This window comes from Pongo pygmaeus, chromosome 17 (genome assembly GCF_028885625.2).
Source record: "Pongo pygmaeus isolate AG05252 chromosome 17, NHGRI_mPonPyg2-v2.0_pri, whole genome shotgun sequence".
NCBI classification, from domain to species: domain Eukaryota; kingdom Metazoa; phylum Chordata; class Mammalia; order Primates; family Hominidae; genus Pongo; species Pongo pygmaeus.
In genome coordinates, this window is record NC_072390.2 from 4,387,767 (window position 1) to 4,414,112 (window position 26,346).

The window sequence follows — 26,346 nt, forward strand, 5'->3', positions numbered from 1 at the left end:
AGCGGAGGGGAGTGGAATGTTCTGCAGTGGAATGGACTGCAGTGGAGTGGAATGTAATGGAATGAAATGCAGTACAGTTGAATGGAATAGAGTGGGGCTTAGTGCAGTGAAGTGGACAGGAGTGGAAAGGAGTGGAGTGCAGTGGAATGGAATGTAGTGTGGTAGAGTGGAATGTAATGGAGAGGAGTGGAATGGAGCATAGTGTTGTGGAGTGGAATGGAATGGGTTAGAGTTGAGTGGCGTGGTATGGAGTGGAATGGAATGGAGTGGAATGGAATGGAATGAAGTGGAATGGGGAGGAACGCAGGGCAGTGCAGTGGAGTGCAGTGGAGAGGAATGGAGTGAATTGTAATGCAGTGGAGAGGAGTGGAGTGGAATGGAGAGGAGTGGAGTGGAATGGAGTAGAGTGGAGTGGAATGGAGTGGAATGGAATTGAATGGAATGCAATGGAATTTAACTGATTGTAGTGGAGTGGAAAGGATTGCAGTGGAGTGGAATAGAGTGGATAGGAGTGGAGTGGAATTGATGGAATTGTATGGAGTGGTTTGCAATGGAGTGGAGTGGAAAGGATTGGAGTGGAACGGATTGGAGTGGAGTTTAGGGGAGTGGAGTGGAATGGAGAAGAATGGAACAGAATGGAATGGAATTCAGTGGAGCAGAATGGAGTGGTTTGGAGTGGAATGGAATGGAATGTAGTGGAGTTGAAAGTAATGGATAGAAATGTAGTGGAATGGAGTCTTGTGGAGTGGATGGTAGCGTATTGGAGTGGAATGGAGTGGAGTTGATTGGAGTGGAGTGGAATGGAAAGGAAAGCAATGGAAGCTGCGATTGTGCCACAGCGCTCTAGGCAAAGTGACAGAGTGAGATACTCTCACAAGAAATGAATGGAATGGAATGTAGTCGAATGGATAGGAGTGGAATGCAAAGATTGGAGTGCAAAGGACTGGAGTGGGGTGGAGTGCAATGGAACGGAGAGAAGTGAAGTGGAGTGGAGTGGAATGGAATGGAATGGAAAGGAATGGAAGCTGTGATTGTGCCACTGTGCTCCAGGCTAAGTGACAGAGGGAGATACTCTCAGAAGACAGGAATGGAATGGAAGGCAGTGGAATGGAATGGAATGTAGAGGAATGGAATAGAATGGAATGGAATAGAATGGAATGGAATGGAATGGAATAGAATGGAATGGAATGGAATGGAATGGAATGGAATAGAATGGAATGCAATGGAATGGAATGGAATAGAATGGAATGGAATGGAATAGAATGGAATGGAATGGAATAGAATGGAATGGAATGGAATGGAAAGGAAAGGAATGGAGTGGAATGGTGTGGAGGGTAGTGGAATGGAGTGGAGTGAGGAGGAAAGGAGTGGAATGGGGTGTAATAGAATGGAAAGGAGTGCAGTGGAGTTTAATGGGATGGAATCGAGTGGAATGGAATGTAATGATGTGGACTGCAGTGGAATGGAATAGAATGGAATGGAGTGGAGTGGACTGGTGTGGACTGGAATGGAATGGAATGGAGTGGAATGGAGTGGAAAGGAATGGAATGGAATGGAGTGGAGTGGAATCGAATGGATTGGAGTGGAATGGAATGGAATGGATTGGAATGGAGTGGTGTGCATAGTATTGGAGTGGTGTGGAGTGGAGTGGAGTGGAATGGAGTGGAATGGAATGGATTGGAGTGGATTTGAATGGAATGGAATGGAGTGGAAAGGAATGGAATGGATTGGAATGGAATGGAATGGATGGAGTGAAGGGCAGTGGAGTGGAATGGAATGGAATGGAATGCACTTTTATGGAGTGGAATGGAATGGAGTGGGTTGAAATGAAATGGAATGGTGTTTAGTGGAGTGGATTGGAGTAGGGTGGAATGGAGTGGAGTGAAGTGGAGTGGAGTGAAGTGGCGTGGAGTGGAATTGGATGGAATGGAATGGAAGCTGAGATTGTGCCATTGTGCTCTAGGCTGAGTTGCAGAGTGAGATACTCTCAAAAGAAAGGAATGGAATGGAACGGAATGGAATGGAATGTATTGGAGTGAATAAGAGTGGAGTGGAGTGAAGTGGACGGAAGTTGAATGGAGAGGAGTGGAATGAAGTGGAGTGGAGTGGAGTGGGGTGGAGTGGATTGCAGCGGAATGGAAAGGGATGGAGTGGAACAGAGTGGATTGCAGTGGATTGGAGAGGAGTGGAATGGAATGGAATGCAATCAGATTTAATGGATTGTAGGGGAATGGAGTGGAGTGCAGTGGAAAAGAGAGGAATGGAATTGAATGGAATGGAATGCAATGGAATGGAATGAAAAGGACTGCAATGCAATGGAATAGAATTCTATACAATGAAGAGTGACATGTATTGTGAGCTCAGATTGTGCCACTGCACTCCAGCCTGAGTGACATAGTTATATCCTGTTGAAGGAAGGAATGAAAAGGAATGCAGTGAAATGCAATGGAATGGAATGGAGTGGAGGGGAGTGGAGGGCAGTGGATTGGATTGGAATGGAGTCAAATGGAATGGGACAGAGTGTAATTGGATGGAGTGGAGTGCAGTGTAGTGGAGTGAAATAGTATTGAATGGAATGGGATGGAATGGAATTCAAAGGAATGGTGAAATGAAATGTTAGCTGAGATTATGCCGCTGCACTCAAGCTTTTGTCTCAGGGAGAGATCATGTGGAAAGACAGGAATAGAATGGAATGGAATAGAGTGGAATAAAGTAGAATGGAGTGGAGTGGAGGAGAGTGGTGTGGAATGCAGTGGTGTGGAATGGAATGTATTGGAGTTGAAAGAATGGAATGGAATGGAATGAAATGGCCTGCAGTTGAAAGGAACAAAATGGAGTGGAGTGGAATGGAATGGAGTGGAATGGAATGGAAATGTGTGGATTGGAATGGAATGGGATGGAGAGAAGTGGTGTGGAATGGAATAGAGTGGAGAAGAGTGGAATCGAGGCAGTAGAGTGTGATGGAGTGTAGTGTAGTGGAGTGGAATGGAGTGGAGTGGAGTGGAATGGAATGGAATGGAGTGGAATGGAATGGAATGGAATGGAGTGGAATGATAAGGAAAGGTATGGAGTGGAATGGAATGGAGTGGAGTGGAAAGGAGTGGAATGGAATGGAATGGAGTGGAGTGGAAAGGTGTGGAATGGAATGGAATGGAGTAGAGTGTAGTGGACTGCAGTGGAGTGCAGTGGAATGGAATGGAGTGGAGTGGAGTGGGATGGAACGGAGTGGAGTGGAATGGGATGGAATGTAAGGGAGTTGCGTGGAATAGAGTGGAGTGGAGTGTAATGTAGTGGAGAGGACTGGAATGGAGTGTAGTGGAAGGGAATGGAATGGAGTGGAGTGGAATGGATTGGAGTAGAATGGAATAGATTGGAATGGAATGAAATGGAGTGGAATGGAATGGAATGGAATGGAATGGAATGGAATGGAATGGAGTGGCGTGGACTGGAATGGATTGGAGTGGAATGGAGTTAAGTGGACTGGAATGGAATGGAATGCATTGGTGTGGAATGGAATGGAAAGGATTGGAGTGGATTAGAGTGGAGTGGAGTGCAATGGAGAGGAATGGAATAAAGTGGAATGGAATGAAGTGGAATGGAGGGGAATTGAGAACAGTGGAATTGAGAGGAATGGAATGGAGAGGAGTCGAGTGGAATGGAATGGAGTTGAGTCGAGTGGAATGGAATGGAGTTAAGTCGAGTGTAGTAGAGTGGAGTGGTGTGGAGTGGAGAGGATGGGAATGGACTGGAGTGGAATGGAAGGGAGTACAATGGAACGGAATGGAATGTAGTGGAGTGGAATGGAGTGGAGTGGAATAGTGTAGAGTGGAATAGAGTGGAGTGCAATGTAATGGAATGGAAAGAATGGAATGGAATGGAATGGATTGGAGTGGAGTGGAAAGGAGAGTAGTGGTGTCGAATGGAGTGTTTTGGAGTGGAATGGAATGGATTGGAGTGGAGTGGAAAGGAGAGTAGTGGTGTTGAAGGGAGTGTTTTGGAGAGGAGTGGAATGGATGGAATGGTATGGTGTGAATTGCAATGTAGTGGAGTGGAATTGAGTGGTGTGGAATGGAGTGCAGTGGACATGAATGGAATGGAGTGGAGTGGAGTGGAGTGGAGTGGATAGGAATGAAATGGAATGGTGTGGAGTGGAATGGAATGGAGTGGAGTGGAATGGAAAGGAATGGAAAGGAGTGGAATGGAATGGAGTGGAGTGGAGTTGTGTGGAGTTTGAAGGGGTAGAATGAATGGAGTTGAGGGGAACGGAATGGAGTGTATTGTAATGGACTGGAAAAGACTGAAGTAGAATGTCGTGAAATGGAATGGAGTGGAATGGAGGGGAAAGAGTGTAATGGAGTGTAGTAGAGTCGAATGGAGTGGAATGGACTGGAATGGAGCGGAATGCAATGGAATGGAACTGAATGGAATGGAATGGAGTGGAGTGGAGTGAAATGGACTGGAATGGAGTGGATTGTAATGGAACGTAGTGGAGGGGAACAGAGTGGAGTGAAGTAGAATGGAATAGAATGCAGTGGAGTTGAACGGAGTGGAGTGTAGTGCAGTGGAGTGGAGTTGATTGGAATGGAGTGGAGAGGAATGGAGTGGAATGGAATGGAGTGAAGTGGATTTCAGTGGAATGGAATGGAATGGAAAGGATTTGAGTAGAATGGAGCGGAGCGAAATGTTTTTGAATGGATTGGAGTGGAGTGGAGTGCAGTGGAATGGAGTGGATTTGGGTGAATGGGAAAGGATTGGAATGGAGTGGAATGGAATGAAATGGAGTGGAGTGGAATGGAAAGGAATGGAGTGGAATGGAATAGATTTGAGTGGAGGTGAGTGGAATGGAGTGGAAAGGAGTGGAATGGAACGGAAAGGAATGGAATGGAGAGGAGTGGAGTGGAATGGAGTGGAGTAGAATGGAGTGCAGTGGAGTGGAATGGCATGGAGAGGAGTGAACTGGAGTTGTATGGAGTGGAATGGAATGGAATATAATTAAATGGAATTAAATGGAATGGAGAGGAGTGGAGAGGAGTGGAGTGGAGTAGAATGGAATGGATGGGAGTGGAATGGAATGGAGTGGAGTGGAATGAATTGGAATGGAATGGAGGGGAGTGCAGAGTAATGAAACTCAATGGGGTGCAGAGGAGTGCAGTGTACTGGAATGGAGTGGAATGGAGTGCAATGAAACAGAGTGGAATAGAGTGGAATGGAATGGAAGGGAATGGAATGGAATGAAATGGACTTTAGTTTAGTGGAATGGATTCGTATGGAATGGAGTGGATTTTAGTGGAATGGAAAGGAATAGAGTGGACTGTAGTGGAGTGGAATGGAATGAAGTGGAATGGAGTGGAATGGATTGGAATGGAATGGAGTGCAACTGGATTGGAACGGAATGGAATGGAATGGAATGGAATGTAGTGGAGTGAAATGGATAAGAATGGAAAGGAGTGGAGTGCAGTGGAATGGAATGGAATGGAAAGGAGTGGGGTGGAATGGAGTAGAGTGGAGTGGAGTGGACTGGAATGGAGTGGAATTGAATGGAAAGGACTGCAATGAAATGGGATGGATTGAAATGGAGTGGAATGGCATGGAATGGAGTTGAGTGGAGTGGAATGGAGTAGAGTGGAGTTGAAAGGAGTCGAATGGAATGGAATGGAAAGGAATGGAATGGAATGGAGTGTAGTGGAGTGGAATGGAGTGTAGTGGAGTATATTGGAATGGAATGGAGTGGAGTGGAGTGGAATGGAGTGGAATGGAATGGAGTTTAATGGAGGGGAATGGAGTGGAGTGGATTGGAATGGAGTGGAATGTACTGGATTGGAGTGGAATGGAATGGAATGGAGTGGAGAGGAGTGGAAAAGAGTGGAATACAGTGGAATGGAATGGAATGGACTGGAATTAAATGGAATGGATTGGAATTGAACGGAACTACATGGAATGGAATGGAGTTCAGTGGAATGGAGTTGAGTGGAGAGCAAATGAGTCGAATTTAATGAAATGCAATGGATTGGAGTGGGGGGAAAGGGGTGGAATGGATTGGAATGGAGTGGAGTGGAGTGCAATGGAATAGAAAGGAAAGGAATGGAACGGAGTGGAGTGAAATGCAGTGGAGTGGATTTGAGTGTATTGGAGTGGAATGCAATGGAACGGAGTGGAATGCAGTGGAATGGAATGGAAATTAGTGGAGTGAAGTGGAGTGGAGTGGAATGGAATGGAGTGGAATGGAATGGAATGGATTGTAGCGGAACGGAGTGAATTGGAATTGAATGGAATGGAAAGGAAAGGAATGGGGTGGAGTGGAGTGCAATGGAGTGGAGTGGATTGGAATGTAGTGAAGTGAAGTGGAATGGAATGGAATAGAGTGGAGGGGAGTGGGATTGAGTGCAGTGAAATGGAGTAGAGTGGAGTGGAATTGAATGGAATGGAGTGGATTGGAATGGAATGGAATGGAATCGAATGCGGTGGAGTGGAGTGGAATGGAGTTTAATGGATTGGAAGGTAGTGGAGTTTAGTGGAATGGAATAGAATGGAATGGGGCGGAGTGGAGTGGAATGGAGTGGAGTGGAATGGAGCGGAGTGGAATGGAGTGGAGATAAGTGGAATGGAATGGAATGCAGAGGAGTAGAAACCGTGGAGTATACAGGAATGGAGTGGAATGGAATAGAGTAGAATTAAACGGAATGGAGTGGAGTGGAGTGCAGTGGAATGGAATGGAGTGGAGTGGAAAGGATTGGAATGGAATGGAATGGAGTGAAGAGGAATGCAATGGAATGGAATGGGGTGGATTGGAGTGGACTGGAATGGAGTGGAAAGGAGTGGAATTGAGTGGAAAGGAGTGGAGTGGAATGGAGTGGAATGGAATGGAATGGAGTGGATTGGAATGCAATGGAGTGGTGTGTGTTGAGTGAAGTAGAATGGAGTGGAATGGAGTGGAGTGTAGTAGAGTGTAGTGGAATCGAATAGAATGGAGTGAAATGGATTGCAATGGAATGGAGTGGAGTCGAGTGCAGTGGAATACAATGGAATGGAGTGGAGTGGAGTGGACTGGAATGGAGTGGAATGGAGTGGAATGAAGTGGAATGGACTAAAATGGAATGGAATGGAATGGAATGGAGTACAGTGTAATGGAATGGAGTGGCGTGCAGTGGAGAGAAGTGGAGTGGAATGGAATGTAGTGGAGTGGAAGGGAATGGGGTGGAGTGGAGTGGAATGGAATGGAATGGAGTGGAACGGAAAGGAATTGAATGGAGTGGAATGGAACGGAGTGGAGTGGAATGGAGTGCAATGGAATGGAGTGGAGTGGAGTGCAGTGCAATGCAACTGAATGGGGTGGAATGGCATGGTCTGGAACGGAGTGGAATGGATTGGAATTGGGTAGTATGGAGAGGAGTGGAATGGAGTGGAATGGAAAGGAATGGAATGGAGTAGCGTGGAATGGAAAGGAGTGGAATGGAAAGGAATGGAATGGGGTAGCGTGGAATGGAATGGAGTGGGGTGGAGTGGAGTGGAAAGCAGTGGAGTGGAGTGGAATAGAACGGAGCAGAGTGGAGAAGAATGGAATGGAATGGTAAAGAATGGAATGGAATGAAATGGAATGGAATGGAGTGGAGTAGAATGGAGTGGAATGGAATGGAAAGGAATGGAGTGGAGTGGAGTGGAGTAGAATGGAGTGGAAAGGATTGGAATGGAGTGGACTGGAGTGGAATGGAATGGAATGGAATAGAAGGGAGTGGAGTGGAATGGAGTGAAGTGGAATGGAGTGGAGTCGATTCGTATGGAATGGAATGGAGTGGAGAGGAATGGAGTGGAGTGGAGTGGAATTAAATGGAACAGAGTGGAGTTGAATTGAGTGGAGTGGAGTGAAATGGAAAGGAGTGGAGTTGAAGGGATTGGAATGAAATGGAGTGGAGTGCTGTGGAATGGAATGCAAAGGAGCGGTGTGGGATGAAGTGGAATGGAGTGGAGTTTAGTGGAGTGGATTCAAGGGGAGTGGACTGGGATGGAGTGGAATGGAATGGAATGGACGGGAATGAAACGGATTGGATAGGAATGGAATGGAATGGCAGGCAATGGAGTGGAGTGGAGTGGAATAGAGTGGAGTGGAATGGAATAGAATTTATCAGAGTGGACTGGAATGGAGTGGAGTGGAGTGGAGTGGACTGGAAAAGTGAAATGGAATGGAATGGACTGCAATGCAATGGAATGAATTTTAATGGAGTGGAATGGCATGTAATGGAGTTGAGGGGAGTGTAATTGAGTAGGGAGTAGTGGAAAGAGGTGGAATGGAATGGAATAGAGTGGATTGTAGTGGAGTGTAATGAAGTAGAGTATAATTGAATGGAAAGGAGTGGAGTGGAATGAAGTGGACAGGAAAGGATTGGAATGGAGCGGATTGGATTGGAATGGAGTGGAATGGACTGGAATGGAGTGGAATGGAATTGACAGGAATGGAGTGGAGAGGAGTGGAATGCACTGGAGTGGAGTGGAATGGAATGGAACGAAGGGGAGTGAAATGGAATGAACGGGAATGGAATGGAATCGCATGGAATGTAGTGGAGTGAATTGCAATGGAGTGGAGTGGAAATGAAGGGAATGGAATGGAATGGATTGGATTGGAGTGGAATATAGTGGAATGGATGGAATGGAGTGAAGTTGAGAGGAATGGAATGTAATGGAGTTGAATGGCTTGGAATCGAGTAGAGTGGAGTGGATTGGCGTGGAGTAGAATGGAGTGGAGTGGAGTGGAATGGAGTGGAGAGGAGTGGAATGGAATGGAATGGAATGGAGAAGACTGGACAGAAGTGGAGAGGACTACAGTGGAATGAAATAAAGTGGAATTAAATGGAATGGAGTGGATGGGAGTGGAGTAGAGTGGAGTAGAGTGGAGTGAAGTGGAACGGAGTGTAGTGGAGTGGAATTGAATGGAATGGAGTTAATTGGAAAACAATGGAATGGATTGGAAGAGGGTGGAGTGGAATTGAATGGAGTAGAATGGAATTGAATGTAGTGGAGTGGAGTTGAATGGTATGGAATGGAATGGAATGGACTGGAGTGAAGTGAAATGCAGTGGAGTGGAATGGAGTCGAGTGGAATGGAGTGGAAAGGAGTGAAGTGGAATGGAGTGCATTGGAGATGAAGGGAGTGGAATGGAATGGAGTGGAATTAAATGGAATGGAGTGGAGTGGAGGGGTGTTCAGTGGAATGGTATCGAGTGGAGTAGAATGGCTTGGAATGGAATGGAGTGGAGTGCAGTAGAATGCTATGGAATGGAGTGGTGTCGAGTGTATTTGACTGGATTTGAGGAGAAAAGAGTGCAATGGAGTGCAATATAGAGGAGTGGAATATAGTGGAATGGAATGGAATGGGGTGGAGTGGAGTGGAATGGAGTGGAATGCTTTCGAAATTAGTGTAGTGGATTGGAATGGAATGGAGCGGAGTGGAGTGGAAGGGAGTGGAGGGGAATGGAGGGAATTGGAGTGGAATGTAATGGAATGGAGTGGTCTGAATTGGAGTGGATTGGAGTGGAATGTTGTGGAGTGGACTGGAATGGAATAGAATGGAATGAAGTGGAATGGAATGGAGTGGAGTGGAATGGAGTGCAGCGGAGTGGAAAGGAGTGGAGTGGAATGTATTGGAATGGAAGGAAGTGGAGTTCAGTGCAGTGCAATGGAATGCGCCGGAGTGGAGTTGAGTGGAGTGGATTGGAATGGAGTTTATAGGAGTGGAATACAGTGGAACGGAGTGGAGTGGAAAGGAGTGAAATGGAATGGAATGGAAAGGAATGGAATGGAGTAGAGAGGAATGGAAAGGAGTGGAGTGGAGTGGAGAGAAGTGGACTGGTATGGATTGGAGTGCAGTGGAATGGACTGCAGTGGAATGGAGTGGAATGGAATAGAACGGAGTGGAACGGAATGTAATTGAAGGGGGTGGAAAGGAAATGAGTGGAGTGGAATGGAGTGCAATGGAATGGATTGGAGTGGAGTGGAGAGGGTGCAGTGGAATGGAATGCAGTGGAGTGGACTGGAGTGGAGTAGACTTGAACGCAGTTGAGTTTAGTGGATTGGAGTGGAAAGGAGTGGAATGGAATGGAATGGAATAGAGGAGATAGGAATGGAATGGGGTGGGCATGAGTGGAGTGGAGTTGAGTGGAAAGAGTGGAGTGCAGTGGAACGGAATGGAGTGGAGTGGAGTGGAATGGAATGGAATAGAATAGAGTTGAATGGAATCGCATGGAATGGAATGGAATGGAGTGGAATGGAATGGAATGGGGTGGAATGGAATGGAATGGGATGGAATGGAATTGAAAGGAAAGTAATGAAATGGATAGGAATGGAATGGAGTGCAGTGGAGTGGAGTGGAGTCGAATGGAATGGAGTGGAGTGGAGTGGAGTGGAGAGGTCTGGAATAGTGTGGAGTGGAGTGAAATGTAGCGGAGTGGAGTGGAGTGAATGAAGTGGAATGGAATGTAATGGAATATAGTAGCAAGGAATGGAAGGGAGTAGGGTGGAGTGGAGTGGAGTGAAGTAGAAAGGAGTGGAGCGGAGTGGAAAGGAATGGAATAGAGTGGAATAAAATGGAGTGGAGTGGAGTGCAATGGAATGGAACGAAGTGGAATGGAATGGAAAGAATTGGAGTGGAATGGAATAGGGTGTAGTGGAATGGAGTGCAATCGAATGAATGGAGTGGAGTGGAGTGGAATGGAATGTAATGGAGTGGAGTTGAATGCAGTGGAATGGAAAGGAATGGAATGCAGTGGAGTGGAATGGAATGGAGTGGACTGAAGTGGAAAGGAGTTGAGTGGAGTGGAGTCGAGTGGAGTGGAGAGGAATGGAGTGGAATGGAAAGAAATGGAATGCAGTGTGCTGGAATACAGTGGCGTGGAATGGAATAGTGGGAATGGAATGGAACGGAGTGGATTGCAATGGAATGGAATGGAGTGGAATGGAGTGGAATGGAGTGGACTGGAGTGGAATGGAGTGGAAAGGATTGGAATGTAACGGAGTGGTGTGGAATGGAATGGAATGGAGTGGAGTGGAGTGTAATGGAGTAGAGTGGAGTGGAATGGAGTGGAGTTTAGTGGAATGGATTGGAATGGAATGGAGTGGAATTGAATGGAGTGCAGTGGAGGGGAGTGGAGTAGAGTGGAGTAGAATGGAATGGAGTGGAGTGGAATGGATTGGAATGGAATAGAGTGGAGTGGAGTGCAGGGGAATGGAATAGAATGCAGTGTAGCGGGGTGGACTGTCATGGAGTGGAATGGAGTGGAATGAAGTGGAAGCCAGTTTGGCCCGATCTAAAGTATGATTTCTTAATACATTAGATGTTTTAAATACATAAAAATAATGATATTTATCACGAATATATTTTGTCTCAATGTGATATACAAATTGCTAATAAATCAATTCTTTTTTGGTTACTACAAAACTATCTGGAAATGTAACATCTGCCATTTATAACATTTTTATAGAGTTAATAGAAATTTACTTGAAGGGAGGCTGGCAATATTCATCATGGCTTCAAGCACTGCCAGTGAAGTTGTGGAGTTTGAAGTGGTACTCACTTCTTGTTACTTGGATTATAAATTAGTACAAACTATATCGATTGTCATTAAACAATACATACCAAAATTATAAATGGAAATACTCTCTGTTTCAGCAACTTCATTTTCAGAAATTTAACCTACACACATACTCATGATGCCTGGAATTATGTATGAATGGGAGAAAGTATTATACCACCTTTTCAATTAACAAAAGTCTAGAAGTCATCTTAATGTTTATCAATCACATTAATGATTATCACCATACTGTTTATTGAAATTATGGTTATTCATATGATAGAATACTATGCAGCTATTTAAAAAAATAAATTTTAAAAGGATGCTCAAAAATGATGTCCAAGATAAGTTACAAAGTAAAAAACCTGGGTGCAGAGCCAATTGTCTGATATGCCTCCATTCCTATAAAATCAGAGTGTATATAAATGCATAGAGTATCTCTATTAACTGGTAACAGTTACAAAATTCAAAGTTAATGCAAACAAGGCCTTTCTTTTTTAATGCTAAAACTCCAAGGAACTGCACAAAATTTGAGGATTTCCAACACTTGCCAATCTGCCTTTGAGCCTACATGTTTTAGGAAATGAAGCTCTTGAAAAATCAAGCATTAATATTCCTAGCTACAGTTTTTTGGGACATAATTAGAATGATCCATTCCTTGAAAGTCTGTAAAATTTGCTCATACAACCATCTGGGCCTAGTCCTTACTTCGTGAGAGATTTTGTTTTACTAGATGTTTTATGTTCTTCATGTTATAGTACTTCTTAGGTTTTCTATTTCTTCTTGATTCTTGAGTCAATTTTGGTCCCACTTAGTACCCCACAGGGTGCTTGGGCTCAGAACACATCAGTCAAAGAAAGAGAGAAGAAAGAAGGCAGGAAGGAGGGAGGAAGAAAGAAAGGAAGGGGACAAAGAAGGAAAGAAGGAAGGAAAGAATGAGAGAAAGAAGGATGGAGGGAGAGAAAGATGGAGAGAGAGAGAAAGAAAGAAGGAAATGAGAGAGAGAAAGAAGGAAGGAAGGAGGAAGAGAAAGAGGGAAAGAGAAAGAAGAAAAGAAACAAGGAAGCAGGGAGGGAGAGAAAGAAGACGGTAGAGGAAGGAAGACAGGAAGGAAAGAGGGAGGGAAGGAAGGGAGAGAGAGAGGGAGGGAGGGAAAGAAAGACAGAAAGGTGAAAGGTGGGGACGGGAAGAGAAGAGGAGCCAGCCACAGGCTACAGGCTGTTTGTTCACTCTTTTAGTTGACCCAGGCCGTTCTGCCTTTTAAATATTCCACCTTCTGCCATGAGTTACACTGTTCAATATTCATTCCTCAGAGCATTCGATGGTCTATATGTGCCCTGCCATGATGGAGCATGGCTTCAGCTCCCAAACACAACTCTCAGCCAAAATATTCATGACTGGTCCCTCCCATATACTCATCAATCCCCCATGTATGGTCTGCCTGTGTCCCCCAGAGCTCAAGTGTTGGAAACTTAATCCTCTATGTGACAGTGTTGAGAAGTGGGGCCTAATAAAAGTGATTGGGTTATGAGATTCTGCCCCCATGCATGGATTAATGTCACTGTCTCAGGAAAAGTTTAGTTATCTTGGGGGTGGGTTAGTTACCTTGGGAGTGGGCTTGTACTAAAAGCAAGTTCAGTCCCTTTTGCTCTCTTTCTTTCTCAAAGTCTTGCTCTGCTGCCTTAGCCAGGAGATAACACAGCAAGAACGCCCTCTTCAGATGCAGACCCCTCATCCTTGGACTTCCTAGCCTCCAGAACTCTAAGAAATAAATTTCTTTTCTTTATAGATTCCCTAGTCTATGGTATTCTGTTATAGCAGCACAAAATGGGTTAAGATGTCTGATTACATGGAGAGTGCTGAACCACAGGGTTGAGTTCATTGACTTAGGAATTGGAGTCTTATACAACATCCCTACGGGAGTTGGCCTCCATATTCCCTAACTTCCCGGAATCTCAAATGGTGATCTCAGACCAAAATATAACCCAGATATTTTGCATTTGGCAATATTGCCAACTTTTCCACAACTTTATCATGGCAGCTTTAATGTGTTCACTCCTTTCATCCCTGCAAGGATATGAGTTCAAGATCCTGCAATGTTACAATCCAAGGATAGAAGAGCTTAGACAAGAGTCTCATCACCTGGGTGATCAGTGCAGAGATATGTCACAAAGCCCCCGTAGGCAAAGCCTAGACAAGAGTTACATCACCTTGGTGATCAGTGCAGAGATATGTCACAAAGCCCCCGTTGGCAGAGCCTAGACAAGAGTTACATCACCTGGGTGACAGGCAAACAACAATGGCAACTTATTTTCATCCCCACTTCAGTCTTTGAGGTTAGACAGACCTGGATTCAAATCCAAGCTCCACCCCTCGCTGTGTGAGCTTGCTTGTGCTGCTAACCTCTCTGAGACTTGACTCTTCATTTGTGAAATGAGGATAAAGCCCCTTCTCTCAGGGGCTGTGCCAAGGATGAAATGACTCATGCATTGGTCAGGAGAGGTGACACAGTGTGACAAAAAAGCCCCCAAACCTCAGTGGCTTCAACAGCAAAGTTGACTTCTCTTATTTATTTTTTTTCAGGTGGTGGGTTGCGGTGGATGGAGTCTCACTCTGCCGCCCAGGCTGGAGTGCAGTAGTGCAATCTCAGCTCACTGCTACCTCAACCTCCTGAGTTCAAGAGTTTCTCCTGCCTCAGCCTCCTGAGTAGCTGGGACTACAGGGACCTGCCACCACGCCCGGCTAATTTTTTGTATTTTTAGGAGAGATGGGATTTCACCGTGTTAGTCAGGATGGTCTTGATTACCTGACCTCATGATCTGTCCACCTCAGCCTCTCAAAGTGCTGGGATTACAGGCGTGAGCCGCCACACCCGGCCTTGACTTCTTAATTGATTTCACATCCATCACGGGTCAACAAGGGGGCTCTGGTGGTCGTAGTCATTCAGAGACCCAAACAGATAGACCCTTATCCAAGAAGATGCTCCCACAGTTCCAGAAACAGAGCAAAGAAAACACAATCAGCCATGAGCCAATTCTTAAATCCCCTGCCCGGAAGGGATACACATTTCTTCTGTCACAACTGTTGCCCAAAATGCCTCAGGCGGCCGGACACAGTGGCTCACATCTGTAATCTCAGCATTTTGGGAGGCAGAGGCGGGCAGATCACCTGAGGCCAGGAGTTCAAGAGCAGTCTGACAAACATGGAGAAACCCTCTCTCTACTAATAATACTAAAATTTGCTGGTCGTGGTGGCGGGTGCCTGTTAGCCCCAGCTACTCTGGAAGCTGAGGCAGAAGAATCACTTGGACCCGGGAGGCGGAGATTGCAATGAGCCGAGACCAGGCCACTGAACCACAGCCTGAGTGACAGAGTGAGACTTCATCTCAAAAAAAAAGTCTGAGGCTATGTCTGAACTAGGAGGGTAGAAAGAATAGTCATTTTGGTTGCCACAAACCATCAAAACAAAGATGCAGGTCGTTGATGTAAAATTACAGTTCGTTCCTTCCCACTCCTTTTCAGCTTTGCTTCGTTGCTATGAGCCAGCGTCTCCAGTGTCAGTTTTCAATCTGTTGCCTCCCAGCTCCTAGTGCACCTTTCAATACGTGCACTGTGATAAACTGGGAAACACTGTTCAATATACCCCTGGAAGTGAATATTCTGCAGGCATCTAGGTAGAGGATGGAGAGACTGCAGGGGGCAGGAGCTCTCTGGCTGGGCCTTGATCATGTTCAAGCCCCAACCATGACCTAGACGTGGTCCCTCAGCCACCTTGTAGCCTTGGCTTGCAAAATCTCGACATGGAAACCAAAACGCAGCAGGGCTCATGTGATCTGAAAGTTCCTGAAGAGTTTCCCAGACCCCCTCTTTTACCCCTTGTGCAATCTGCACACAGTGACTTGTATTCTAGAGGGTCCGCACAGAGCTGCCATTCCTTCTGCCAGACCCTGCGGGACTCACGCATTCTGGAGGCTTCCTGCCCTACAAAGGCAGCCAGACTCCTGCCATGCATCCCTGCACCAGCAGCTCATGGCCAGCTCCCTCACCTGCACTCCAGCGGCTCACAGCCTGCTCCCTCCCCTGCACACCAGCGGCTCACAGCCAGATCCCTCCACCACATTCCAGCGGCTCATGGCTGACTCCCTCACCTGCACCAGCAGCTCACAGCAGGCTCCCTCCCCTGCACTCCAGCGGCTCATGGCCGGCTCCCTCACCAGCACTCCAGTGGGTGGCCTAGTGCTTGTGCAACACTGCTGATGAGCTCCAGCCTGCCCAAATCCACAAACTCTCATATGTGGTGGCTGAATCACTTTTTATGACATGTGAACACCTTTCAAATCTGTGCTTCCTTGGGTACCACCCTCTGCACTAGGGCACCAGGCAGAGTTGCTTTATGTCTTACAGTGACTCTTTTATCATAGCTGCAATCCTTTATACTACACTTCCCTGTTAGACCAACTATGTGGTTTCTATCTCTTGATGGGACCCAGGCTGCTACACAACTTAACCCATGCACATTGCACTTCATTAGTTCCTCACCATTGGCCCAAGATCATGCTCCACCACCCCTCTCTGCCCCCTGGCTTTCTTTCCTTAAGTGAAACCCCTAAATGTCTTCTTTGTGCCCAAAGCTTACCTGCTCTTCCTTCCCTATATTCTTGGCCAGACACTAAAATCTGATGCTCTGGCAAATGCAGAAATGGGGAGAAGGCAGGGGAATCATTTATCCTCCCTTAGATAAGCACTGAGGGTTATGTCATTCCATTGTGTGAGGAATAAATAAATGAGGCATAGAGAGCTGCCATGATTTGCCTGGACCAATGAAGTTGTCATGGCAGAAGTGGAACAAAGGTTTAGGTGTCCCGAATGTCAGTCCAGCTCCTATGCCTTCAGAATGTGCCAAGGAGGGAGACACCAGGGGACCCCACTCATGCCGAGCACTCTGGGGTACCCAGGTGCTGAGAGTGGGGACGTGACAGCCTGAGTTGGCTCAGTCCCGTTCTCCTATACCAAATAAGGATGGAAACCCTCACATAATAGAAGCAAAGAGAGGGAACGAAGCCAGGAACTATTAAGAGGCTGATTCCTTGAAGGCCTGGGCAGAATGACAGGGAGATTCGAGCAGAACAGAGGCCCTAGATGGGGACAAGGGGAAGGAAGTGGCCTCAGTGGCCAGATGGCACCTGCCCACTGCACAGAGGCTGGAGACTTTAGTTCAGTCTAGTCCTTGTCAACTACAATCATTCTGCCCTATTGCTCAATGAGTCCTGGAGAAAATGTGTTTTCTGCAGTCTGGGGAGGTGAGAATAAAACAATTCAGGCTTAAGAAGTTGAAAGCCTAGGAAATCACAGCACGTGGAGATGGGATTCATACTTAAACTTCCTGCCCTTGACTTCTGGTTTGGCCACGTGACTTACTTTGGCCAATGGATGTGGTAAAGTGATAGTCTTCCCATTCTGAGCCTGGGTGGTAAGATGAGACCTTTCCCTTTCCCTTTGTCCTTTGCACTCCTGCCATTGCCATGAGAAGAAGGCACCCTGGCAGGCCCCAAACCCAGGAGGATCAGAGACACTTGGAGCAGATCCAGCTCAGCCACCACAGTTCGAGCTGAAACCTCCCAAGCAACGCAAGCTCATGAGTGAGAAATGGTGGCATATGGTCATAGGCCTCTGAGGTGTGGGGTTACTTGTTACAAAGCGAGAGTTAACTAATAGAGATTTCAACCTCACATCCCTACGAATCAAAGAACAAAGGAAATAAAACAAAATGTGAAAAGTAGATTTCCAATTTTTAGAAGAAAACAGGACAGATTTTATGACACTAAGCAGAGAAAAACTTTTTTTAATATGACACAAAACACAGACACCATAAAAGAAATTACTGATAAATTCAATCGTATTAAATGTAGAAGTTTTGATCTGACAAAAGAAGCAATGAATAAAGTTAAAAGACAAAGACAGTGCATGATATGGTTTGGCTGTGTGTCCCCATCCAATTCTCATCTTGAATTGTCCTCCCATAATTCTCCTGTGTCGTGGGAGGGACCTGGTGGGAGATAATTGGAATCATGGGGAGGTTCCCCCATACTGTTCTCTTGGTAGTGAGTAAGTCTCACGAGATCTGACGGTTTTATCAGGGGGTTCCACTTTTTCATCGTCCTCATTTTTCTCTGGCCATTGCCATGTAAGAAGTGCCTTTCACCTCCTATCATGATTCTGAGGCCTCTTCAGTCATGGGGAACTGTAAGCCCAGTTAAACCTCTTTTTCTTCCCAGTCTGGGGTATGTCTTTATCGGCAGTGTGAAAATGGACGAATATAGTGCACCAATAGGGAAAACATATTTGTAAGGTATTTGGCCAAAAAAGCATTGATATCCAGATCATTAAAATCAAAATTGGCCACACGTGGTGGCTCACGCCTGTAATCCCAGCACTTTGGGAAGCTGAGGCGGGTGGATCACCTGAGGTCGGGAGTTTGAGACCAGTCTGACCAACATGGAGAAACCCCGTCTCTACTAAAAATACAAAATTAGCCGGGCGTGGTGGCACTTACCTGTAACCCCAGCTACTCAGGAGGCTGAGGCAGGAGAATCGCTTGAACCCGGGAGGCAGAAGTTGTGGTGAGCCACGATCATGCCATTGCACTCCCACCTAGGCATCAAGTGCAAAACTCCATCTAAAAAAAAAAAAAAAAAAAACACTTACAAATCAGCAAGGAGAAACCAAAGATCAAACAAACATATGGCCCAGGAGCAATTCACAGAGGAGGAGACCCGAAGGACTGGGAAACACAAGGCACGCATTCAGCTGCACAGCAAAATCCAGGAACAATATCAGAAAGTGTGATAACAAATATGGATGAAGATGAATGAAGACAGATGTGCGCACTGCTGGTAACGGGCATAGTGAGGTCTCCAGCCTCATTTCGAAACAGATGAGGTCTTCATCTGGCTGTGCTTCCTAGGAAGGAGGGGCTGACAACAGACCTGTCCCAAGACCCCAAGCCTCACCAAGCTATGTGCAGGCCTTGGACCAGAACATCAGCATCACCTTGGGGTCGGGGTTGCAGGGGGGGTCGTGCATCCTCTGCTCACCATAAATGCAGAATTCCAGATTCATCTGGAAGATATTGTTGAAGGGAAAAGCAACTTTCAGGAGAGTATGTACGGACTGATAGTTGTATAAAATTGCAAAAACACACCAAAGAGCACTATCCATTCTTCATGGACAGGCACACTAGGTATTAAACATGGATGGGAAGACACACATTGACTTCAGAATAGTGGGGAGGGAGGCGGTAACTGGACTAGAAAAGGGACATATAACTCGAACATCAGCGTGAACATTATGGCTGAATCCGTAGTTTTCTTCCCTTAAACTCTGGAGCAAATGCATCCAAAAGCTACCATGTTTGAATTTTAACTGGGAGGTACATGAAAGTTTGATGTCATTATCCCCTACATAGTCCTGTGTGTTTGTAATATTGAGCCACATTTTTTAAACACTTGACACAGCATGAAAGGAAGCTTGCCTACATGGTAACAATGGTTATCTTTAGGTAGCAGAATTCAAGACTGCTTCTTTTTCTATTTTTCCTGTTTGTATATTATCTCTATTTCCCTGTGTGAGGATTTAAGACTGTTGTGTTGAAAAGGCTAGTATTCTAACTCCATGCATCATAAGCACACACCGTGCCCTGGCTGGCAGGACGGGGAGGAGGGAGCATGTCTGTTCACCTGGCCAGCCCTGGGAAACTCTGCAGAGAAAGACACAGCCACTTTCCCTCTGCAGCCAAAGAGTTAAGAAGGCTTGATGTGAAATGAATTATTCCAGGGGAGCTAAATCCCAGCCTTATCTAATTCTGTATCCTGAGGCTGATTAATTTAAACTCTAAAATAAAATAAACATCATCTTTAAATAGGGATTAAATACTCAGCTGGGTCCTTATTTGAACAAACTGACATACATTTTATGGTATGGATTCAGGAGGCCTGTGGTGGGGTGAGGGGTATCTGTGGGGATGCTCTCTGAGCTAAGGTGAGAAAATCACCAGTGCTCCTGGATTCCGGAGTACATTCACCTTTAGCTTCTTGTCTGGATGCCTGCAGAAAACCAAAGGGCCACCCTGTGGCAGGATCTTCACACAGGAAGAGGGCTTGTCCCCTGTGTCCCTGAGGGAGAAGGGATTAGTGGAGGGAGTAGGTGAAGAGTTTGGAGGAAGACCCTGATGTTCTTAGAAAACAGTAGGAAAGAGATTCCCTTGCCTGGGCATTGTTCCCAAATAGGAGACAAGAGCATCAACTAAAAACAGAGACTCTCAGCTCCCTCCATGGTCCCTGAGTTCAGAAGGGAACCCATGGATGTGGGGCAAGTAAAAAATTGAGTGGGCTATCTGACATGTGCCTGGAGGGACCCACGAACCTGAATCAGGCATGAGACTGGGCAGCTGGTGGATTCTTCCAGGCTGGCAGCACAAAGCCAGGCCGAAGTCCCAAGAACAAGCCATGTCTGCAGAGGCCTCTACTGCATCCCTGCCTCATGGGCACAATGTCACAGGACAGAATTACATCATGTGGGAGACCATGGGCAGTGTGGGTGTCATAATGGAGCTGGACCCAGAAGGTCCCAGACCCAGGTACATCTATATCTTTGCTATAGTCAATGTTTTTGTGCCCCTAAAATCCGTGTGTTGAAACGAAACCCCTGATAGGTTAGGTTTGAATTAGGAGGCAAAGACTTTAGGAAGTGATTTAATCATGAAAGAAAAGACCCCATGAATGGGATAAGTGGCCTTGTAAAAAGGAACCAAGGGAGCTTGTTCTCTCCTTCCACCATGTGAGGACACAGCTAGGAGGTGCCCTCCATAAGGAACAGGCCCTCAACAGACACCCAACCTGCCACTACCTTGACCTTCCACTTGCCAGCATCCAGACCTATGAGACATATATTTCTGCTGCTTATAAGCCCCCTAGGCTAAGGTATTTTGTTACGGTAGCCCAAATGGAATAAGAGAGCCTCTGACCATCTTGAGCAACTCACTTATCTGCTGAACTCTCCACTGATTTAACTGTGATGAAATCCCTTCAATAGATGTATATTGAATACTTACTTTGTGTAAGGACACACTGTGTTATTAGATAGGGTGGAAAACAATTCACAGTTCCCCAGGGGTAGGTACTGCCATAACTGAAGAGCAAACCCAAGTTGCTGTGGCCAATGGGGGAAGGAGTGGGTGTCAGAGAAGAAGAGAACATGCTAGAGTCCCTGTCTGCAGAAATATTGGAACGTCTAATGGATGGTTCCCAAAGTGGTGACTTCTCATCTTCTTACAAAAACTCATAGTTGTCCCTGTGTAAAGTCTTCCCAGAAATGCAGAACAGCTGAGAATATGCAGATCAGAAAAGAGAAGAGGACAGAGAGAGCACATTCTTGGCATCAGCAACCACGGACTTCTTGCAGGAAGGAAAGCATTTCTCCTGGATCCCTGGGTAGCAGATAAACGTACAGAAATACATTTGTTGGCTATTTGGTTCATGGATATTGAACATTTGCAGACTGGGAGGCTGAGAATCTTCTCCAAATAGATAGTGTGGGGCGTGGAAGTACAGGAAGGGATCAAAGTAGGAGGAAAACAGAGCAATGAGAAGGGAGCTCTCAGCATGACCAATACAGAGACCTGTGTCTCTCCTACCAACATTACGAGCTAATGTATAATGATTGCAGGTCTGCAAAAGGCAGGGTTTCCATATCACATGTGGCAAGTTCTGATGACTACCCTGTGTGACAGATATTGTTGTCAGAGGTAGAGAGTTGCTAAATAACCACACGAAACTGGTGGAATGCCGGAGAGTTTGTTTTAATTGGTCATCTTCCCGTTTGCTTTCTATTTGTCCCATCTGTAGTTTGTTGTCCTTTTCCTCTTTCTCTGACTTCTTTTGAATTTGTTGAGTATTTTTATTTCATTTAATCTTCTTTGTTGGCCTTTTACATATAACTATTATTGCTTGGTTTGGTTTTGAGTTTTAATCATTACTCTATGGTTTATGGTATATCATATGGTCTGGATCTGTGTCCCTACCCAAATCTCATGTGGAAATCTAATCCCCAATGCCAAACGTGGGGACTGCAGGGATGTGATTGCATCATGGAGCCAGTTTGTCATGGTTTAACACCATCCCTGCTTGGTACCACATAGCAAGTGAGTTCTCACAAGATCTGGTTGTTTAATAGTGTGTGGCAACTCCTCCTCTCTCTCTTCCTCCTGCTCCAGTCACATAAGATGCGCCCGCTTCCCCTTTGCCTTCTGTCATGATTGTAAGCTCCCTGAGGCCTCCCCAGAAGCCAGGCAGATGACAGAATCACGTTTCCTGTACAGCCTGCAGAACTGTGAGCCAATTAAACCTCTTTTCATCATAAATTCCCCAGTCTCAGACATTTTTTTTTTTTGAGACGTAGTCTCACTCTGTCGCCCAGGCTGCAGTGCAGTGGTGCGATCTTGGCTCACTGCAACCTCTGCCTCCCTGGTTCAAGTGATTCTGCTGCCTCAGCCTCCCAAGTGGCTTAGCTGGAACTATAGTCATATGCCACCAAGCCCACCTAATTTTTTTTGAATTTTTAGTACAGACAGGGTTTCACCATGTTGGCCAGGATGGTCTCAATCTCTTGAACTCGTAATACACCTGCCTCAGCCTCCCAAAGTGCTGGGATTACAGGCATAAACCACCATGCACAGCCCCAGTCTCAGATATTTCTTTTTTTTTTTTTTAGTTTATTTATTATTTTTTAAATAATTATTATACTTTAAGTTTTAGGGTACATGTGCACAATGTGCAAGTTTGTTACATATGAATACATGTGTCATGTTGGTGTGCTGCACCCATTAACTCGTCATTTAGCATTAGGTATGTTTCCTAATGCCATTACTCCCCCCTTTCCCCAACACACAACAGTCCCCGGTGTGTGATGTCCCCCTTCCTGTGTCCATGTGTTCTCATTGTTCAATTCCTACCTATGAGTGAGAACGTGGAGTTTCGTTTTTTATCCTTGCGATAGTTTTCTCAGAATGATGGTTTCCAGCTTTATCCATGTCTCTACAAAAGACATGAACTCAACATTTTTTATGGCTGCATAGTATTCCATGGTGTATATGTGCCACATTTTCTTAATCCAGTCTATCATTGTTGGACATGTGTGTTGACTCCAAGTCTTTGCTATTGTGAATAGTGCGGCAATAAGCATACGTGTTCGTGTGTCTTTATAGCAGCATGATTTATAATCCTTTGGGTATACACCCAGTAATGGGATGGCTGGGTCAAATGGTATTTCTAGAAGAATCGCCACCCTGACTTCCACAATGGTTGAGCTAGTTTACAGTCCCACCAACAGTGTAAAAGTTTTCCTATTTCTCCGCATCCTCTCCAGCGCCTGTTGTTTCCTGACTTTTTAATGATCGCCATTCTAACTGGTGTGAGATGGTATCTCATTGTGGTTTTGATTTGCATTTCTCTGATGGCCAGTGATGATATTGTGGTTTTGATTCGCATTTCTCTGATGGCCAGTGATGATGAGCAATTTTTCATGTGTTTTTTGGCTGCATAAATGTCTTATTTTGAGAAGTGTCAGACATTTCTTTATAACAGTTCAAGAACAGACTAATACAGTATATGTTTTTAACTTAGCATTGGCTGCCATCTACATTATACCACTTCACATAGAGGATAAGAACCTTAAAACAGTGCCCGTTCATTTCCCTCCTTTTGGGTTTTGTGTTATTGTTTTCATGCATTTTACTTCTATATGTGCTGTAAACTCACATTAATTTGTTATCATTTTTTGCCTTAGACAGTCAATTATCTTTTAAAAATGCTTTTAAAAGTTGTATTTTTGCTCAAACATTTGCCATCTCTGGTGCTCTACATTCTTTGGTGTACCTCTGGACTTCCATCTGGTTTCACTTTCCCTCTGCCTGAAGGATTTCCTTTAATATTCCTTGCAGTGAGGACTTGCTGGTAATGTATTCTTCAAGCTTTTCAATATCTGAAAGTCTTTACTGCACTATCATCGTTGAAAGATATTTTTGCTGGGTGTAGAATTCTAGACTGACAATCGTTTTATCCTGAAGTATTTTATAGAAGTCACTCTACAATCCTTTGGTTTGCATTGTTTCTGTTTTTTTTTTTTTTTTTTTTGAGACAGGGTCTCGCTCTGTCACCCAGGCTGCAGTGCAGTGGCATGATTTCAGCTCACTGAAACTTTTACTTCCTGGTTTCAAGCAATCCTCTCGCCCCAGCCTTCCAAGTATCTGGGACTACAGGCATGCGCCACCACACCCCGCTAATTTTTGCATTTTATGTAGAGGCCATGTTTTGCCATATTGCCCAGGCTGGTCTAGAACTCCTGGGCTCAAGTAATCATCCTGCCTTGGCCTCCCAAAGTGCTGGGATAACAGGCATGTGCCACCACATCTGGCCTTTCATTGTTTCTAACCAGATTCTGCCATCATTTTTTTTTTTTTGAGACAGAATCTCGCTCTGTTGTCCAGGCTGGAGTGCAATGGCACCATCTCAGCTCACTGCAACCTCTGCCTCACAGGGTCAAGCGATTCTCACTGCCTCAGCCTCCTGAGTAGCTGGGGTTACAGATGCGTGTCACCATGCCCTGCTAATTTTTGTGTGTTTAGTAGAGACGGGGTTTTGCCATGTTGCCCAGGCTGGTCTTGAACTCCTGGGCTAAAGTGATCATCCTGCCTCAGCCTCCCAAAGTGCTGGGATTACAGGTGTGAGCCACCACGCTCAGCCCATTTTCATCCTTGTTCCTCTCTGTATAATGTCCTTTTCTCTTTGGTAACATTTCAGATTTTCTCTTTGTCACTGGTTTGGGGTAATTTGATTATGATGTGCTTTAGTGTGTCATCCTCATGTCTCTTGTGCTAAAGGTCCATTGGTTCTTAGATCTCTGGGATTACAGTTTTTCTCAAATTTAAAATATTTCAGCCACAGTTTTTTCAAATATTTTTTCTCCTACTCCTCCCCACCTTCTTCAGGAACTGCAATTACACATATATTCGTCCTGTTGGTGCTGATTTTCTGTTCAATTTTTTCCATTATTTTCTCCATGTTCCATTTTTGATAGTTTCTACTGCTACATCTTCCAGTTGACTAATCCTTTTTTGTATATCATCTATTCTATTTTAAATGCCATTTAGTATATTTTTCATCTCAGACATTGTATTTTTCATCTCTAGAAGTTCAAGCTGGGTCTTCCATGTCTCTACTTCCATGTTGTAGCTTCCCTTTACTTTCTTCTTGTGGAATGTTATCTTTACAATAACTGTTTTAATATCATTGCCTACTAATTCCATCTTATTTGCAATTTCTACATCTATTGATCAAGTTTTCTTCTCATTATTGAGACATTTCCTTTTTCTTCACATGCTTGGTAATTTTCAGCTGGATGGAAGACAACATGAAATATATCTTATTGTGTGTTGGATATTGTTGGGTTCCTATAAATATTATTGAGCTATGTTCTAGGATGTAGTTAAATTATCTGGAAAGATTTTGGTTCTTTGTGGGTTTTCTTTTAGGTCTTGTTATTTAGGACCTTAGCAGCCTCGGCCTAGATCTAATCTTTCACACTGCTGAGGCAATTCTTTTCTGAGTGTTCCATCCAATCATCCGGGAAGTATAAGATTTGTCCACTGTTGCTGGTGGGAACACCAAATATGCCTGGTTCTGTGGGAGGTTCAAGCATTGTTCTTTCTGTTTCCTTCAGGTATTTTTTCCCCCAGACTTGTAGTTTACACACATACATGTGCTGATCAGTATTTAACTGAAGACTCTGGAGCGTTTTCATTTTGTGACTTTGTCCTTTTCATGCCCTGAATACTCTGCCCTGCAGAGTTTATCTGAGCTTCTTTGGTCTCCCTGGACTCCGAGGTTATCTCCTCAACTCAGGACCATCACCAGGCTCAGCCTGGGTTCTCCCTCCCTGAGCTGTGGCCTAGAAATGGTCTCCACTCCCTGATTCCCTTCTGTTCACCGCACCTGGGCAGTCCAGAGTCACGAGAAACCCTAGGCCATGTGGCAGAATGCCCACTATCCCCACTTCACCACACTGTACTCTCTCCATCCAGTGCTAGCTGCAGCCATGCTGTCTCACAGTCCAGAATGCTAGCCAGAGACCAGGCTTTCTTCAGTGCCTTGGCTGGGGCCCACAGATAAGGATGGCCAAGCAGTGCTCCCAGAAACCAACAGGTGCCATCAATCGGTTTTACATCCGCCAGGCACTGAGAATCTCTGGACACCAGAAGTGTCCTCTGTTGCCAGAGCTGAACTCTCAGGTGAAGACTCCAGAAGGCCCTGAAATGTGGGCAGGCTCCCATCATTGTCTATCTGTGGCCACAAGGACAAAGACTCTTTCCAGGACTGGTGAGATGTCCAGCCCACGTGGGACTCTGGGAAGCCACTTTTCAACTTTAGGCCTTCGCTGGGCTCTCCATTTACCTCATGCCAGGCAGTGCACATTATGGGGGACACCACTGGGTGCTGGGATGAGAATGGCACTTGGCATGTGAGCTAGGATTGAGAGCCCACTGCTGTCTTCCCCCACCAGGCAGTGGGCCTGTTACCATCTCTGGCTTCTGTCCCCTTACCAGCCTCCTCTGCTACAATTGCATTTCTGGCAGGCAGTGGATCAGGGAAGAACTGGGAGTTGAGGACCATGTGGAGAACCACTACTGGCCAAGCATTCCCAACCTGACCTCAGAACAGGAGTACAGCAGTGCTGAGG